The 20,097-nt window shown below is 42.9% G+C and overlaps 2 protein-coding genes across 4 annotated transcripts in view; both read right to left on the bottom strand.

Annotated features, from left to right (window-relative positions):
* Nucleotides 1–20,097, bottom strand: part of TMEM253 (transmembrane protein 253) — an 84,805-nt gene that overhangs the window by 1,804 nt on the left and 62,904 nt on the right. The gene's annotated exons all lie outside the window — the stretch shown is intronic.
* Nucleotides 1–20,097, bottom strand: part of ZNF219 (zinc finger protein 219) — a 425,855-nt gene that overhangs the window by 397,291 nt on the left and 8,467 nt on the right. The gene's annotated exons all lie outside the window — the stretch shown is intronic.

The following is a 20,097-nucleotide window of genomic DNA, read 5'->3' as shown; positions in this document are numbered from 1 at the left end:
AAAGAACAGACGTAGAGACTTACTGTGTATGTAAAGGACTGTCCACGGTGACTGAGGGCAATGCCAGAAACCGATTTTTGATTTTTTTAAAAATAACAATGTGTAATGCGGCGCAATAAACAGAGAAGCAGAATGTTTTTATGAGGACCCCGAATTGGTTTTGCTTGTGCCAGGAATTTCATGTATCAACAAACCAAAATAACAAAAATGCAGCTTAATATAAAAGGATTCGACACTTACTGCAATGCTGTATTGTAGATCAAGGATCAGTAGTCTAGAACATACAAAAGCTAAACTCAGACTGTTACATCACTGCCGTTTCAAAAAGAAGCCCCCCTTATTAGTTCCGCTAGGCCAGAACTTCGTAAATGTCAGTGAGGATGACAGTCCATTAAAATGATGAGAGAAGACAGTAATGTGTGTCATGTATCCTAGTGCAAGGAAGGAAATAGGCCTCCAGGCCTCTGGGCCTTGGTACCACTGCACCAATAAAAGCTGCACCCCTGTGGAAATGTTTCACAAAAGGACCAACAGAGGAAAAAGCTTTATAATATCACCCTGGAACATAGGCCACCAGTCAAAGAAAGTATAGGACATGAACACCGACAAAGCCACCCTAAGGATACAAGACTGTGCAATGGTGTATTATAAAAGCATCAACATATTAAAAAATTTACATTACAGTATATGTAGTGACTTGTTACTGCAACGTAGTCAAGCCTGCTCCATGTGAACTGCAGTGCAAGTCTACATGACGTGGCTGGGACTATTGATTGGTCCTGGTCTGTACCATAAAATTCGATAACTTATTCCAACTGTTTCCCCTAACTAGCCCCTTAAGGAACTTATATCCAGTTCCCCCCTTTGCCTTAATCCCTCTTGGTTTCTGCTCAGGTGCAGGAACTTCATAAAGTCTGTCTTTATTCCTCCTACTTTCACACTTGTTGAGAACCCATCGTAAGAAGATAGACAACTTTGTAGGCCTGGCAGCTTGTCTCATCTTGCTGATCCAGAAACCTGAAGGGTACACAGGGAACACGTTTTGGTAAAGCCAACAGGCCATGTCTTTTTGACCTACTGGTGTTGCCAATGTTTTAAACTAAATTTTACAGTATCTCTGATGTTGTGGAGCATGGCTGAATAGGAAATAATAATAATTTAAAAAGTTGCGATGAATGAGGTAGGGGTTGCAGAAGCAACACCAGGGGATGGGAAAACAATTGGGCTCGGGGAATCAATGCTGGAGGCGAGGAGAGGAAGGGGGAAGCAACACAACGGTTAGGGGAGCAGAAGCAAAATGCAGGACGTACACACAGGCTAGAGAGAAGAACGTGAGCTTAGGTATGAAGCAAACAGGTGAGACAGCAATGGGGGGGGAGAGGCACACAAGTGCAATCACTACACTGAGGGGGAGACAGCAACATGGAACGCAGCAGCTGGATGAGGAGTACACGAGGGAGACAGTTGGAAAAAAACATGCACTCTCTTGGAGTGCTTAACCAAAAGAAAAAAAGCATATGCAATTAATGTTCGGAATTATGTTATGTCTTCGGGTGTATGCAGTTCATGGTGCGATCTGGTGGACAGTGCTGCTGTAAGCATGGTAGTGCCCAGCTCAGTGGTGTATCTATATTATGTTGGATATGTTCTTGAAGTGATGTCTAAAGTATACTGTTATATGTTGTATCTGCGGCGTGTGGTTAATGAGTTGTGCTGTTGCGGGCAGATGCTCACCTACTACACCTAGGCTTATCAACATGCTGGATCCGACATAGCTGGAGCATTCTCTGTTAAGCAAGCACAACACTAAAACAATTTCCAAGTAGCACTCACAAGCTCGCAATTCATACACTCACTAACATACAAATTCTTATGCATCCTACCTAGCTCTACAAGTTACATATAGGCATAGCTCCAATTGCCGTTGATGGCATCAAAATAGTGCCCCTATAGGCTAGTTTCTGCCATCCAATCCACAGAACTCTCACAAAATAACTTGCTTCCTATCCGTAAACGTGCTTTGGCGCCTCAACAGGAGCATCAAGCACATTATAAATGCAAGTTCAATTCAATACACCATCAGGAATGCCTTTTCAGTGCTTCATGGGTCTTCAGTGTTTTTGCTAATGTGTACTAACTTATCAGTGTCTTCTGAGGGTTATCCATGTTCAGAATAGTATTGGTGAAGCAAAAGTTGACGACCATCCACACAAGAAAATAAGGGCGACAGTAAAGACACAGAGCTGTAACAGAACATTAGTTAGGAAGGAGTCGTCGAGGGCTTGGGGTGTAGATAAATCCTTCTTCCCCTAACAATGTGCAACTAGAGTACAATACATATATGGCTATATAATCACTTAGACTCTAGTCTTTGCAAACAAAAATACTTTCAGAGTAAGCTCAGCAGTGGGGAATGACATGGGGTTCAGGGAAGGGCCTAACTGCAGGTGGTGTTCCCACTGTAGAACTGGGATGGACAGAGATGATACTGAGTTAATATCCAGTGTGCCAACAGGTGAAACTAAACAGATTACAGCGACGCATTTGTCTCACACATAGGAGCTCACTCCATTGGAAAATTAATCTTGGCATGTTTAATAACATAACACACCCGTGTTCAAGTTGCAGAAAATTTCTAAATTCAACTTACTGGCTAGTCAGATTTGTTGAAGACTGGTCAACTGGGAAAACATTTTAAATGGGGGGAGGGGTGGGGGGGAAGGGGAGGGCTAGCTGTGCAGATATCACAAAAAGCTAAACAAAACTATATCAGTGTTGGCAGACACAAAGTGCTTCCTCCGCTGGGTGCCATTTCTTTGTTTGGTGTATTGCTATTCTGCCATTTTGTAGTTTAAAAAACAAAAAACAAGTGTTTAGTGAATATATGCCACAGCTGTGTTTATATAACAAATGCTTTTGAACAAGCACAAACAACTGTTAAATGTTTGCAAAGAGCAAAAATGCAGGGGCAGTGGCGAGTGAGCTTTCTACATTTATCATTAATGTTGCCAACATTAACGGTCGCAAACTCCGAGGCAAAGCCATCTATAAACTTGGGGTGGGAAATCCTAACTCTATAACTACCATATTCACATAAACTCCACAACTAATGTGGTGTTAGAAAAGGGGACAAACACAGATGTTGGCTGACATCAAGGCAAATGTATATCTAATTTAACATGAGTGGAGGACATGCATTGGCAGACCCAATTGAAACACCTACAACATAAACACCCACGTCTGAAGTTTTGCTGTGCTCCAAAACCAAATATTAACAAATGATCTCAAATAGAAGAGAAAACACAATGCCATATTCTGTGTTGGCATCGAAAACTTTACCTACATCCACATACAGGCATAAATAAATCAGGTTATGTAACAAAAACAAACATAAACAATGTTTGCGCATCAGAGTCGCATCAGCTTCTCGAACTGCCACAAACACAGAGGTCACAGCATGCCTGCAACAATCTTGCACATAAGGAAAAAATTACACCAACAACTTCTCAACATTTGTGATCATGAAAATGAAAACAAAAAAAGCAGCTGAAAATAATGCTTACAAACATCAAAAATAGTACAAATAATTGTAAAAGCTATTAACTTCCTACTACACAAAAAGTTTTTATTTGACAACTGAATTAAAGCGCTGTAATTCTTCAACATAACAGCTGTAAACATATAACAAGCATTGACAAAGCCAATAGATTGCGCCTATGCATGATCTATTAGCTTTGTCAATGCTTGTATTACTATCGTTCTGGAGTATTCTGGGAATATTGACTTTCGGATTATGCACTTAAGCACTTTTTTATTAAGAGGTTTTATTTCTGCATGGAGATGAGGTTTGGGTAAATCAATAGAGAGCTGGAGGAGGAGGTGATGTTTTAAAATCGGGGGGGGGGGGGGTTGTTAAAAACAATGGAGGGGGCAAGAGGGTAACAAAATTAATGCATGTCTAAGGAAGAGCTGCAAACCTTGCAAATGGGCTCAAGTCCAGGCATCGGCTCAACATCCTGCGATCCTAGGCAATTCACTTAACCCCTTCCGTGCTGATGACGAGCCTAGGCTCGTCATGCAGCACGGTGCCCGTGTGCTGGTGACGAGCCTAGGCTCGTCATGAGCCGTGGAACGCTCACACGTGGGGCTAATTTCCCCGCTGTGCTGAGCGTTCCATTGCGCGGGCGTGGTCATGACGAGCCCAGGCTCGTCACCAGCACACGAGCACCGTGCTGCATGACGAGCCTGGGCTCGTCATGAGCACAGCGGCACCGTGCGCGGCCCCCCTCCCCCCGCGCTGTGGGGAAATTAGCCCCGCAGCGAAGGGGTTAACAGCCACATTCCCAACCACCACGTGTAATCGATAAAAAAAATAATTGAGTGTCTATGCCTAATGCAAATTGTGCTCATGTCCAAAAGCAGGAAGGTTGGAACCTGAGGCACTGGCTTCAAGTTCACTTATGGTGATACACTCAACCCCTCTTGAGAAAGGACTGTAGAAATAGGCCGCTAAGCAGGGTGCAAGCCTTAACCCCTCTTCTAAAATTTCTGTCTTTAAAAATGCCAATTTATTAAATACGTATACAAAAGAGGGCAACCCACCTTCCCACGGAACTGGGTATCATCAATAGCAAAAAACAAAAAGTTCCTGTAGGACTTATTTCGAATTATTCAGCAATTTATATAACCGTCAAAAACAATGAACATAATTCCGACAACAGGAGATTGTAAATTCATCTGTGTATTATTTATATAATGGTATAAGATATATACATTACATTATATATCCTATTTGATCAGCATAGGTGAACATCCATATGGCAATTCATATACGGCAACTAACACAAAAAACTGTTGCTTTAGTTTACTATATATCAACAGTAAAGACTGACACTTTTGCAGATTATATGGACAATATATACAATTTATGCCATATGTACATTATTTACAACTATATCCATATTCCAAGTACATAGCTTGATGATGTTTTTTGCAAAAAGAGTGTCAATTCGTCGACGTTTCGGTCTCACATATAGTAATTCATCAAGACCATCCTCAGGACAACCGTTGCACCATGAATCTACAGTCAAAACAACATAACATATAATCAATAATCTCCTGCATATATGATGTGTACGGTCTGCCCACACCAAAAAGGGTGCCCAAATGCTAAAAATCTATAAATAGTGTCTATATACAAAGAAACTGTACACTGAACCACGTGCCCATTATATAATCATAATAATGCCGCATGTGCAAACATGTGCAAACACCAAGACTAATTCCCAAATTAGCCACTCCAAATAAATCAAGTCACCTCTTAGATACAATACTTACAATATATCCACAGGGTAACCCTTTTTGTATATAGACACTATTTATAGCTATGTACTTGGAATATGTATATAGTTGTAAATAATGTACATATGGCATAAATTGTATATATTGTCCATATAATCTGCAAAAGTGTCAGTCTTTACTGTTGATATATAGTAAACTAAAGCAACAGTTTTTTGTGTTAGTTGCCGTATATGAATTGCCATATGGATGTTCACCTATGCTGATCAAATAGGATATATAATTTTATGTATATATCTTATACCATTATATAAATAATACACAGATGAATTTACAATCTCCTGTCGTCGGTATTATGTTCATTGTTTTTGACGGTTATATAAATTGCTGAATAATTTGAAATAAGTCCTACAGGAACTTTTTGTTTTTTGCAATTTACTAAATACAACATATCAAAATGTGCTCTGCGATCCTAAACATAGTTCAGACAATTAACATTTGCATGACTTCTATAAAGTTTCTCATGACAAACTATGCTTATTGCCAGTGGTTGCTTAAAAGCTAATGTATTTAACCTCTTAAAATTCAATATAGGAAATAGTTATCAAAAAGAGCAAATTAAATTATAGAGTTTCATACATATAAAGCAGTAGCCAGAAGCAATGCAATAAATACAAACTGCCAAAAAATGTATACAGGATCATACATTTATTTGAAGTGGCAGGAATAAAAGGCACTATGGTTGTGGGAATGGCCTCATCATGCTCAGGCACCATACAGGACAGACCAGTGAGGTAGTTGCGGGTAAATGTAACAATTTTGGGATGGGAATGGACGTAATACCCATAGAAAAGTTATTAAAAGAAAGCTGCCCCTTTTATTTTTGGGTGGTTCTTATCTGTGTCTCCTCCTCAAAACTGTTGAAGCAGATTCGAGTCTTGGCGTCGGCTCAACATCCTGGGCAAATCAAGTAATCCCCACATATGTAATAGAAAAAAAACCCACAAAATTAAAGTGTGCGCTGGTGGTTAACAAGCCAGGGAGGAGAGAAGGGTGGGCGTTGGTGCTTAACAAACCAGGGAGGAGAGAACAAGGCTTGCATATGCACTTGTATGGGATGCTCATTAACAAATAAAAGACAAAGTATCTTCAGAGTGTGCAGCCGGTGGAAGGGCACTAGCTAGTGGGCAGTGAACGGAAGTTGTACTTGTACTAATCTCCATGGCATGGATAGGGGAAGCAGAGCAGGAAGCCCGGAAAGTGAAAGCAGCTGACATGCTGACCAATCAGAAGCACGTAAATTAGAGAGATGTTAGAATCAACACATGATAGGTAAAGGTAAGTATTGAGAGGGCTGTAAGGCCCTTTTAAGATTTTGTTTTTTTTAATTACAAGAGATTTCGCAAGCACAGTGCAAGTGAAACCTACATATTTTTTTACATTTCCTGAAAAAAACATAGGCAGTGAGACGTTAAGGTTGCCAGTATGCCAATACTAAGTACAACACAAAACCTAAAAGGACAGCAAATTTGCTAATGTAGTATCTTAACCTTAACATCCACTGCCACACAGACTTGAAATATAAAATATTATTTCAAGTCAAGTCAAGTCAAGTCAGAGAATTTATATAGCGCACTACATACCCAGAGGGTCTCAAAGCGCTAAGGGAGGGGAGGAGGATTACTTGTCAAATATCCACATTTTAAGTTGCTTTCTAAATGCTAGGTGGTTCTGGGTAAGGCGAAGGTAGGTGGGGAGTGAGTTCCATGTTTTAGCTGCCAGGTATGAGAAGGATCTGCCTCCCATGGTGGTCTTGTTGATGCGGGGTACAGTGGCGAGGGCTTGGCTGGAAGAGCGTAGTTGGCGGGAGGGGGTGTAGAAGGACAGTCGTGAGTTGAGGCATTCTGGTCCGATGTCGTAGAGTGATTTGTGTGCGTGGGTTAGCAGTCGGAAAGTGATCCTCTTATCGACGGGTAGCCAGTGGAGGTCTTTCAGGTGGCCAGAGATGTGTTCGTTACGCGGGATGTCTAATATGATCCTGGCTGAGGCGTTTTGGATTCGTTGGAGTTTCTTCTGGAGTTTAGCGGTAGTACCTGCGTAGAGGGTGTTTCCGTAGTCCAGTCGGCTCGTGACCAGAGCATGGGTGACTGTTTTTCTGGTTTCGGTGGGGATTCAGCGAAATGTTTTTTTAAGCATGCGAAGAATGTTGAAGCAGGATGAGGATACGGCGTTGACTTGTCTATTCATTGAGAGTGAAGAGTCAAGGATAACGCCTAGGTTCCGTGCGTGGTCTGTCGGGATGGGTGCTTTTCCAAGGGCTTCCGGACACCAAGAGTCGTCCCATGCAGAGGGGGATGTACCTAAGATGAGGACTTCTGTTTTATCTGAGTTCAGCTTCAGACGGCTTTGTTTCATCCATTCGGCAAATTCTTTCATTCCTTCGTGTAGGTTTGTTTTGGCGGTGCTGGGGTCATTGGTGAGAGAAAGGATCAGTTGAGTGTCATCCGCGTAGGAGATGATGTTGAGGTTGTGTTGGCGAGCGATGGCTGCAAGGGGGCTCATGTATACGTTGAAGAGGGTGGGACTGAGTGAGGATCCTTGTGGTACGCCACAGATGACTTCGGTGGCCTCGGACTTGAATGGTGGAAGGCGGACTCTCTGGGTTCTTCCGGTGAGGAACGAGGTGATCCATTCAAGTGCTTTTCCTTGTATTCCGATGTTTCTGAGGCGTTGTAAAAGGGTGCTGTGGCAGACTGTGTCGAAGGCTGCAGAGAGGTCGAGGAGGAGGAGGGCGACTGTGTCTCCATTGTCCAGTAGTGTTCGAATGTCGTCTGTTGCTGCGATGAGGGCGGTCTCAGTGCTGTGATTTGCTCGGAAGCCAGATTGTGAGGGGTCGAGGGATTTGTTGGCTTCGAGGAAAGCGGCGAGTTGGTTGTTGACAGCTTTCTCGATGACTTTGGCTGGGAAAGGAAGGAGCGATATGGGGCGGTAATTTTTGAGTTCGCTGGGGTCCGCTGTGGGTTTTTTCAGAAGGGCGGTGAGTTCAGCGTGTTTCCAGCTTTCCGGGAAGGTGGCGGAGTTGAAGGAGCAGTTGATGACGTCTCGGAGGTGCGGTGCTATGACGGAGTCTGCTTTGTTGAAGATGTGGTGAGGACATGGGTCTGTGGGGGATCCTGAGTGGATAGAGTTCATCAGGCGGATGGTGTCCTCAGTGGAGATTGGGTTCCAGTCGTTAAGAGTGTTCAAGGGGGGAGAATGTTCAGCATATGGTTGGGTGGGTTGGTCTCCGGGTTGGTTGTCGAAGCTGTTGTGGATGTCTGCAATTTTGTTGTGGAAGAATAAAGCCAGGGAGTCGCAGAGGGCTTGAGAAGGGGTGATGTCGTTGGAGTTGGCCGAGGGGTTGGTAAATTCCTTGACGATGTTGAAAAGTTCCTTGCTGTTGTGGGCGTTGTTGTCTAGTCGATCCTTGAATGCTGTTTTCTTGGCCTTTCGGATTAGTTGGTGGTGTGTGCGGGTGGCGTTTTTGAAGGCGTCCTTGGTGCTAGTGGTTGGGTCTTTTTTCCAGGCCTTTTCAAGGGAGCGGCAGAGTTTCTTGGACTTCTTAAGATCATTGTTGAACCATGAGGCCTTCTTGCTGCCAGGTTTGCGTTGACGTTTTTTCAGTGGTGCTAGGATGTCGGCGGTGTTGGATAACCATAGGGTGAAGTTGGCGGCGGCTTGGTCTGGGTTAGAAGAGTGGGCTGGGGTGTTTAGAAGGAGCGATGAGGAGATCTGGTCGATGGTGATTTTGTTCCAGTTTCTTTGCAGAGTTGGTTGGAGGTGGTTGGTGGGTTTCGGCTTGTTGTAGGTGAAGTGAACGCAGCTGTGGTCAGTCCAGAGGAGATCCGTAGTGTGGCTGAAGGAGACGTGGTTGCTGGAGGTGAAGATAGGGTCGAGAGTGTGACCTGCGATGTGGGTGGGGGAAGTGACCAGTTGTTTAAGTCCGAGGTTGGCGAGGTTGTCCAAGAGGGTGGTGGTGGTGCGGTCGTTGTTCTTTTCAAGGTGAAAGTTGAGGTCTCCCAGAAGGATGTAATCTTTGGAGGGGAGCGCGTGTGGAGTGATGAAGTCCGTGATGTCTTCACTGAATTTTGCGCGGGGTCCTGGTGGTCTGTAAAGGAGGGTGCCTCTGAGTGTGGTCTTGGGGTCGATGTGGATCTGGAAGTGAAGGTGTTCAGAGTTGGCGAGGTTGACGTCAGAGCTGGTTGAGATGTGGATTGATTTTTTATGGACAATTTTCACAAAAATAACGTATCATTATATTATATTATCTATATTATCACTAATTAAATCAATATTGGTTACACATGGATGAATTATACTTTGAAATACCAAAAACAATGTAGGCCACAATTCAAAGTACAATCATGCTTTTGAATATAAGAAGCATGTAGTGACACTGGAAAACACATCATGGCCATTACAAGAAACCTATGAATGATGGCCAAATCACATTTGCAAGAACTACCAATAATAAGTGACATAATCAAGATGTGGCACACTACTATTTCAATTCTGGTTTTACTCTATCAACTTAATGAGGAATCAACGAAACTCATTAACAGCCAGTCATTCACAACTCATACTCTCCTCCCACACGTTAGCGGTATACATCTTAAGTTTAAGACAGTAAATATGCCGTCCTTTTAGGTTCCCAGTATTGATACCCTGTCAGCCTTAACTTATACAAGATCACACAGAGGAATAGGGATAAAATGGAAGTGTACAGCAATGTGTATACCTAGAAAAAAATGGCACCTGTATAATGTGGAAAAACTGCCCTCACTCACAAAATTGTGACATGCTTCATCATAAGGCGTGCTACAGACTCCCCCGCGCAGACCTCCGGTACCCCACAATAAAGACATTTGGTCTCCTAGAGACAGTTTTAATGTCCTTACTTACACTTTTTGCACTCTACCCCTCACTAGCCATATTTTTGGTCCCCTCTATTTAAAACACCACAGCTTCACTTCTTGTCCAGGAGAGTTGTAGCGCACACCAGACACCTTGCGGCCCTGGTGTGAGAAGGGAACCCTATGATGAAGCATGCCGCCCTTGGGTGAGTGAGGGTTCTCGTCCTAAGAAAGGTCTCTCACGTACATGAATAGGGCACACAATTTCTTGTCCCTGATATTTTTACTACATTACACTTGGGGATCTCTCCTCCTTAGGTTTCCTATCATTTGATCATTCCAGAGAACGTACTTTTAGTGAGTTTGCATACAGACAGGGAGTAGTACGATCGCTTACATTCTAGGGCTTCTCCCTTTGATCTTTTGTGCCCATCAATATCACTGTGACTGCCATCCAGGTGTGAACTCTGGTCACTAGAATGAATTTCTTTCTGGGTTAGTCAGATTAATAATGATTCAAATTAAAATATTTTAACCATTATTGGACAGGCTATCTAAAATCTTCTTCTGACTGTCTAAATGCCAGCAAACTTTAGGTGATCCTATTCACAATGATGTTCTCCTTGGCATCAAAAATGTCCAAATTCTTATAAATCACACTTACGCACTCAATTTTTATTAGCATTAATTGCTTTAATATTTGTAGCTAACATTAAACCAATAAATGCGTTTCGTCATGCAAAGACTGTATTTCAGCTATCTGCTTCTGGTGTTACACAGCCTAAATCTATATAGTGTACGAATACAGATATGCTTGCTTAGAGGAATGTTCTCCAAGAAGTTAGGTCACATTTCTTGCATGAGAATGATCTAAGAAACAGATAGTAAATGGGTCTTTCTTCAAATCAAAATGTTGGATATAACTATTTTTATTATGGCACATCAAAATAAACTGGTGACCACGAAAATATTAACAACTAGAAAAGGACATCCAGTAAACAGAGACTCTTACTGTAAGAATTGTAATTTGAATTTACAAAGGTTTCATACGTTTTTATACTATTTATATTTATTAAGAGAGCTGTTTTTTCCACAGACAATGACAGAGGAATAACATTTGTGTGACGTAATAAATTTGAAAATATTGCTCAATTAGTTGAGAATCAAACAAAAAAAGAATAGAAAACCCAGGACAAAGTTGACTAGTGCAGTAGACAGGATTATCAAACAATTTGTAGACTGTTATACTAACTTCTGTATGAATGTTAATAAGGAAAATTAAAATATATTTTATCTCATATCACTTCATGAAAAGTGAGTGATACAAGTTGATACAGAAAATGTCTCTTCCCTTTCTCAGACAAATAAATAGTCAAGCAAAGAAATATGGTAATTGTTTGGGTCTTGGCACAATCCTGGTTTTTATAAAAGAATTAATGATTGCACCTGCAGCATTTGAAATACGTATTCTATTGGTTTGGGGGAGGTGTGTGGATCTTTTTATTCAGCTTGTTGGGATTATTCAGTCAATTCGTTATTGGGAACATGAGGATTTATTTCTTCAAAGGCCCTTTATCCTCTGATTGCACTAGATCAATCTATCATGAAATGCCTTTGGTAATAGAACTGAAACATTCTGCGGTCCTTTTAAACTATTACATTTGTGAAAGGGCCTTTAGCTTTGTGTTTTTGAGGTTTTATTGAATTTGATTCAAACATGATAAACATTTTGTTAATTTTATGGCAAGGCACGGAGACCATAATTATGCATATTTCTTTAATTGCCAACTCACAGCAGCAACAACGACCAATTTAAAAGACTAAGAATATTAGACTTAACATTCCAATGTCCATATGATCTAGTGAGATGCAGCCATCTTACTTCTTTGTTGCTGCTCACAGCTGAGATAAGTTCGCTCTCTTTTGATCTAACTTTTCTGCTTGATTGTGAATATTTTAATTTAATCTGTGTGAAACAACTTGTTTTTTTCTGCGTGCATTGACCAGTATTAGCCTGTTATATGTAATACATGTATCTAATATATTGTTTATGTGCTTAAGAAAAATGTGGGTATTGCTGCGTTTTTGCTCATAACTTCGCTCGCCTTTATTAATAATCTAAATTGAAAGGATTCGCGTTTTGCCCCTACCGACGACTAGATTCCCTTTCTCGCTTTTATTCTGAATAATTCTCGCTGAGCGCGAGTGCGACCGTTGCTCTACGCTGATGAGCTTCCTGTATCGCGCTTGCGGTGATTTTGTAGTTACAGGCAGCACCTTATACGCGTTTTGGATTTATTCCTACGGGTATGTTTTTATTAGTTAGCCCGAGAGCGTCTTTGTGTTTTATATGTCTTGTATAGCGCAATAGCTGCTTCAACAAAGAGGCGTCCCGGCGCTTGTAGCCATGTCTAAAGAGTGCAGAAGCTAGACCGTAGGAAATAGGAAAGTTTCAAATCAGCTGCACGCGCGATGGGAACACTCCTCCCGCCCTGTGCTGGACAGATTGGCATGAGCGTGTGAGCAACGCTGTAGCCTCGGCCATGCACAATGTGTTTATTTCAAATCGGACACGTGAAATGCATTGCGTGACCCGATGTGCAAGAGTGAATAATTCTGAGTATTGAGCTCTATTAAAAGGACCATTACCTTCTACAGATCCCGTTTCAGTTCAAGGGTAGTTTTGATGCCTTTAGACCACCGTAGATGCATCACATTATGCAGCGGCCATTTTCGATTGGACTTTTCTGTGTTTTTACTATGATGAATTGGCAGCCATCTTTGAACAAGCAAAAGAGGCAGAAGTCTGTTTTTTTCCTGTCAGACTGAGGTGCTTATCAGTGCAAGCAACTGTCATCTGGCAGTTTCTTGAGGAAGGTGATCATGTTTCTAGTGGGTTTGTGATTTGACTAGAAGAGAGTATTCCTTTGTGATGTGTTTTTTATTGTTGCAGTGTTCTAGTTTTTATAATACGGTTTGTTTTATTTTGGAAAGGTGAATTTTAGTGGAATGGAGGAATCTAATGGAAATGGTGATTCTTTGGACTTAAAAGTCAAAGAGTGTGTAGATAAGGCGGTATCTGACCTGGCATCTCAACTTGGGTAAAAGTTGAATGACTGAGTGGATCTGTTAGAGGGCAGAGTATCAAAGAAGATAAATAGCGAAGAACAGTTTGGTCTGTGGAGGAGTTTATAGATGGTTCTGTAGCTAGTGGAAGTGGTATGAAAGTCAGTCAGAAGAGAAATCGCCTGGTGATAGGAAAAGTGAGAAAAGACAAAGGGGTCTTTATAAAGAAAGGCCCAGGGAAGACAACTCGCAAGGAGTTAAAGGAACAGGCTATAACGGCCACAAAAAGGGATAGCAGAGCCATAGTCTGCGATGAGTCCTCAAGCAGTGGGGACACTGTCATTTCATGTTCTTCTGATTTTTAATTCTCTGACGAGGAGGAAGTTAATAGAAAGAAAATTAAAAAGGAGAAAGATGATGGTTTGTTGGTTCAAGTGATGGATCCATTAGGGGAGCTCATGTTTGACCCAAACACTATCCAACACCCACACTCTCCACAGTGGGTTCCCGCTAAACAGGTTGCTCAGTATGTGGAGTACTGCATAAGGAAAGAGATGCCAAAAGAGGTTAGGGCAAGGCTGAGGTCAGAGTGCCCAAGACCTTCGTTGGCAAATAAGGTTTTGTTTACCCCAGAACTGGACGCTAAGATGCTAACTTTCCTAAACAAAATGGACAGGGACCCTAGAAGGGGTCTTTATAAAGGGCTCAAGGGGTGTCAATATTGCCTCCTTGATGTTTTTGGTCAGTTGACCAAGATTTTCTATTTATGCAAAGAAGCATATCTACAAGAAGGTTCTGTAAATACTGAGGAATTGCGGCAATGGTTCCATAGGGCCGTTTGCCTGTTGGGCAATGCCGATGCATCCCTGCGTTTAGAAAGGAGGAAAAGCTTACTGATTAAGATAGACCCGAAGTTAGTGGGGGTAGCATGTAAGAAGTCGGGCCAGTTAGCCAATGGTTTACTCTTTGGGTTGGCGTTCGCTAAAGAGATGGCTAGATATACAGGGGCATTCAATTCTATACAGAAAGTCCAAAAGGACATTAGAAAGGTTTTTGGAATGGCCGGGAAAATGCGGGCCGATTCCCCGGCCGCGGAATTAGAATTTCTTGAGGCTCCTTCTCCAGAGGTGGTTTCAGATCTGGAGGATTTCAATCAGGGTCCTACTCCCCTGGATTCTACCCTCAGAGACAAAGAGGTGGAAGAGGTCGCTATAGAGGTGAGAGAAGAACAAGGTTCCAAAGTATGTTTGGAAAAAGACCCTTTGTCTATTCTAGTAAAGGTAGGCTAACTCTCTTTTTAAATAGATGGAAGGAAATCACCTTAGACCTTTGGGTCTTACAGGCTGTTTCTGGTTACCAGACAGACTTTGTTGCAAATCTGATTCTGGTAAGAAGACCACCACTTTTAAGATTCGGGAAAGAACAAGAGGACTTGGTAAGTCAGGAGGTCTAGAGTTAGAGAAGAAAGGTGCCATGGAAAAAGCAGACAATTCACCCATTGGGTTTGTAAGCAATCTTTTTTTCGTGGAAAAGAAAGACAAGACTATGAGGCCAGTGATAAAGCTCCAGGATCTGAACGAATGGGTGGAATACAACCATTTTAAGAAGGAAGGTATTCATATGCTGAGAGACATCTTGAGGAAGGGAGACTGGTTGACTCACCTGGATCTGAAAGATGCTTATTTGACTATTCCTCTTTGTGTAGAGCAAAGAAACCTTTTAAAGTTCCACTGGCAAGAGGGACCATGTGGTGGGGGTTCAAGAGCCTTCCATTCGGTTTGACATCTGCCCCTTGGTGTTTCACGTAGGTGATGCGTCCCATAGCGGCTTGGTTACGATCAAGGGAAATAAGACATTCTCTTAATGTAGGAGAACAAGGGTCAAGCTCAAGAACATACGATCTTAGCAGTCAGGGTGATAGAGGATTTGGGCTTCATAGTAAACAGGAAAAAGTTATGTTTGGTACACTGTCAGGAGACTGTTTTCCTGGGATTTCAGATCTGGACATTGGATTGAGTCTATAGATTACCAATGGAGAAAGTGAGGAAGATTCACAGGGAGGTGCGAAAGATTCTAGCGAGAAAATGGGTTGCATTGAGACAGGTAGCAAGAGTTATTGGACTCCTTACAGCTTCCATCCAGGCAGTTTTTCCGGCTCCTTTGCACTATCGAGCACTTGTATCTTGTATCTGAACAAAGGGGTGAGTTACTCTCAGAGAGTTCAGATAAATGCAGAGGCGCAGGAGGAGCTGGCATGGTGGTTGAAAAATCTCGAGCCATGGAATGGAAGGGCACTCTTCGGTCCGAGCCCAGACATGATTGTAGAATCAAATGCCAGCCTTCAGGGTTGGGGAGAAAGGTGTGGCTCATTGACTACTGGAGGAAAGAGGACATGTCAGGAGAGCAAGATGCATACCAATTACCTGGAGTTGCTGGCAGGTTCCTTTGCAGTGAAGATTTTTCCAAGGTATAAGGTCAAATGTTGTGTTCTCTTAAAGATGGACAACATTTCTGTAGTGAGGTTTGTAAACAAATTAGGGGGTCCTCGTTCAAAAGCTTTAGCGGACTTGGTAAAGAAATTTTGGCATTTTTGTCTGAGCAGAAACATTATGGTTTTGGCTCAATATTTTCCGGGGTAACCAATTCTATAGAGGATTGGAACTTAAGGCAACTGAAGGATTCAAGCGATTGGAGACCAAACAGGGTAATTTTCTTATCGTTGAACAGGAGATGGGGTCCTTTCTTGCTGGATCTTTTTGCGAACAGAGTGAATGCTCAGGTTCACAGATTTTTCAGCTGTTGACCGGGCCCAGCAGCAGAAGCGGTAGATGCTTTGCTGCAGGTTTGGAACAGGTCTCATTGTTACGCATTTCCCCCCCTTTGCTCTGATTCAGAGGGTTCTTTTGAAGGTGAAAAAGGAAAGGGGATAGGTTATCTTAATAACCCCGTTTTGTCGCCTCAAGTTTGGTACCCAGATGTTATGGAGATGTTGATTGTTGACCCGGTACTTCTTCAGAATGTAACGGATTTGTTAACCAATACTTTAGGAGAATTTAACGAGGTGGTTCTTCAAGGTCATTTAAGGCTAATGGCTTGGTTGCTTTCGGGAGAGCCTGGCAAATGTCTGGCTTATCTTCAGAGGCTTCAAAGCTCATTAACCCCTTCGATGCTCATGACGAGCTCAGCTCGTCATGAGGTACACCTCTCGTACACTCATGACAAGCTGAGCTCGTCATGAACAATGGGAATAAATCGGGATCAGCACAGGAGGGGAATTGCTGCAGCAGTGATGGTGTTAAGGAGTCATTACCAAGGTACTCAGTAAAGTTTTTCCCATTTCCCATTTTTTTATGCTTACTAGCCTTGGATTACTGTTGTCCAATTTACCTGAATTCATGCCTTTTGTTGGAGATCATAGTGTCAATACTTTTCCTAAATTATCAACAAAAAATTATGACATTTTGTTAAGTTGGATAACTTTGGAGTTTTACACCTTCTATGCCTGATAGAACATTTAACTGATCCCTGCCTTCCAGCTACCTGTTTGATACATTGAAATCTACTTTTGTTTAGAGTATAGATATTCAACACAGAAAGCCATAGAAACTAATGTATGCTCAGCATAAAATGGTAACACTTCCAATTTTGAGTAAGTTAGATTTTGAATAGTCTTTCTCTTGAATCAAAAAGCTGCATTTCTCTCAGCTGCTTGGTTCCAACTCCAACAAGCATTTACAATGCAATAGGTCTCGCAGCATTAAAGTTTGAGTTATTGGCATTGTGTATGACAATGCGTTGCATAATTTTTTAGCAAACTTTGAATTGGTGAGCAGTGAGAGTATGTGCAAGAGTATGCTGTTGCTCACAGCTGTTATTATTCACACAGCTCTGATTATGCACCTCACGCACGGGGCTGACACAGTTATTATTCACACAGCTCAGATGATGCACCTTAGGCTCGGGCTCACAGCTGTTATTATTCACACAGCTCTGATGATGCACCTCACGCACGGGGCGGACGCAGTTATTATTAACACAGCTCTGATGATGCACCTCAGGCACGGGCTCACAGCTGTTATTATTCACACAGCTCTGATGATGCACCTCAGCACGGGGCTGACGCAGTTATTATTCACACAGCTCTGATGATGCACCTCAGCATGGGGCTCAAGCAGTTATTATTCACACAGCTCTGATTTCATTATTTTGCATTCTCAGCAGCCATGTAAACAGCAGAGCAAAATAAGCAATGGAACGGAACATAATGATTACATATCACTGAGGCATAAGCCATGTTTCGATGTTCTTAATCAAATAAGAAATGTACACACAAAAGAAAGATAGATCGTGTTATAATCTCCTGTTAACATCTTTCTGTAAAGCCTCATACGAAAAAAACTCTCAGACCATGATTTCACATATTCAAAACATAACACCTCCCTCATCCACACTGTTCTCCCAAGACAATACCCATAGGTGTTTGTAAGAAATATTTGATCTTCCCTTCACCACTGAGAAAGCAATGAAATTTCAGCGACTATAGTGACCACAGTGGATAACTTCTAGGGGGGATTATTAGGCATACAGACACCCATGACAACTGTTCTGCCACAGTAAAACATAGGTGTTTGAAAAAGGAAAAGGAGATAATGCATCCAGGGACCCTAGACATAAAATGATTTAAAGGGTCAATAGGTCATCCTAACCTGGGAAACTAAATGTGTTTTGATTCTTGACCATATTTCAGATGATGTTTTTTTCCGGGGGGTGACTTCAGAGGTATCAAGAGAACAGTTTGATTTTACTGCATCATTTGAGAAACACGTAGAACACAGTTAAAGATCCGAATATTGTTCGTGCTGCAGCCGGCCTCTGTGGCAAAGCAGTGTAAAACTCTATGTGTGAAACCAAAACACACATACAGCGCTCCCCAGTCGCAATAATATATACATTCAAGTTTGTGTACAAAACTCCCTACCTGAGGGTAGGGTGACAGAGGAAGAGGAGGAGAAGTGTGTGTGTGTGTGTGCGTGGGGAGGGGGAGGGGGGAGGGGGGGGGGGGGGTAGGTGTGCCTTTCCGTATCTTAAAATTGGAAGAATCAAAGGAAAGCAAAGGGAGTGTGACTTACAGCAACAATGCCTCCGGATCCAGCGTTGGGCATCTCTCAGCATTCTCAGAGTACCCGGGACACTTTCCCTGCCCGTTCTCGGTTGGGTAAGGCCTCCCTGCCTGTGGCACGAGCCACTGACTGAGCACTTCAATGACGGCCTCGACAGCTGACAGGAGGAGGGGAGGGGGCATCTCAGCATTCCACACATCTGCTCGCTCTGAAAATAAAATCCAGTCCCGACCCAAGATGGCGGACCCCGGCCTCCTGTTCCAAGAACAACTGCCTCGCCCGAGCCCTGGAGTGTGGTCTGGCTGCCTGTCCTGCACAAGCCTCACGCCCATGGCATCTAAGAGAGTGGGCCAGTTATTCAATAAAATCAACACCACCAATGGAATGCGTGTCTATCGCTGCTGGAATCTGGAGGACTTTCATCACTTCTGCAACTGTCCTTCGTGCCTTCTAGCAGGCTGCTGGTGCCTGACTGCAGAGACTCTGCCCATTCGAATTCGTTCATTCACACAGGTATACGAATTGTTATATCACTCGGTCTTCTGTCCCAGAGCATCTTTTGCAGTAAAAGAGCAAACTGACACTTTTTTATTAAATGTATGTGGCTTGTACTTGCTAAAGTTCAGAAAGCAGCGTATGTGAAGTCTGAATGCTGCGCGGTGAAGGAGACCCGCTGTGTACCCACTGTTTGTGCAATACAATGTATAAGTCCCCAAAGGTTCTGATTGGAGAAACACTAACAATTACCGCCAGAAAAATAACATGTTATCAGTTAATTATGTATGGTGATGAAGATACTATTTTTTCTAGAGTTGGGCATTGTAGAATGTAGAGTGACATAAATAATCGTATCAGTAGAAACCAGTAACAACAAGGATAGAGTGCGTGCAGTAACGAGAACAAGACGTGAGCGAAACCTTCCGTGGCACTCGCCCACGAAGTGCCAGGCCAGAGAAGCAGTGCTGGTGACGCGGGGCTCCCATGCTCGAGGGAGAGCCCCGCGGAGGCTGCAGAAGTCCAGAATGGCGGTAAGTGGGGCTTACTTGTAGGGGGGAGGGTGGGTGCACTTGTGTGTGTGTGTGTGTGTGTGTGTGTGTGTGTGTGTGTGTGTGTGTGCGCGCGCGCATGTGTGTATGTGTGCAGCGGCGGCGAGGTCTCTGTATGTATGTGTGTGTGCGTGCATGTGTGTAGGTACGCTCGTGTATGTGTCTCTGTGTGTGCGCGCATACGTAAGCAGGGGGAGGTGTAGCTGTGTGTTACAGCTTTCCAGGAGACAGGAGCTGGCCACAGCGTGCAAGTTTGCGCGCGCGGAACGCTCCGATCACCTTCTCGGAGAGGAAATGTGCGCGGCCAGGTGCTGTCTCCTCGAAAGCTGCGTCGCTCACAATAGGTCTCTGGCGAGACAGCGCTTCGCGCTGTAATCGCCACGAGACCTAAAAATCAGACCACATCACACTAGGCGTACTTGCCATCAAATGGATGCCCTCTGCTTTCAAAATAGCTTCAATGATCTGAAACATCAAAACAAACTCACAAATGAAATACTGCTCCTTAAAGACAGGCATAACTCACTAGATCCTTTTCTAAAACTGCCCAGAAGTCTCTGCCTACCCAAATAAGAAACGCCCACCTTTCCTTAAAGTTCTCTCTCACTCACTATGGAAAGCCCACCTGCGCACATCCTCAGCATGCACTAGGTGCAGGAAGGAGAGGGTAATTTT

The sequence above is a fragment of the Lissotriton vulgaris genome, chromosome 5 (genome assembly GCF_964263255.1).
Source record: "Lissotriton vulgaris chromosome 5, aLisVul1.2, whole genome shotgun sequence".
Taxonomy (NCBI): domain Eukaryota; kingdom Metazoa; phylum Chordata; class Amphibia; order Caudata; family Salamandridae; genus Lissotriton; species Lissotriton vulgaris.
The sequence above is the reverse complement of the archived record's forward strand: the minus strand, read 5'-3'. Positions and strand labels throughout refer to the sequence as shown.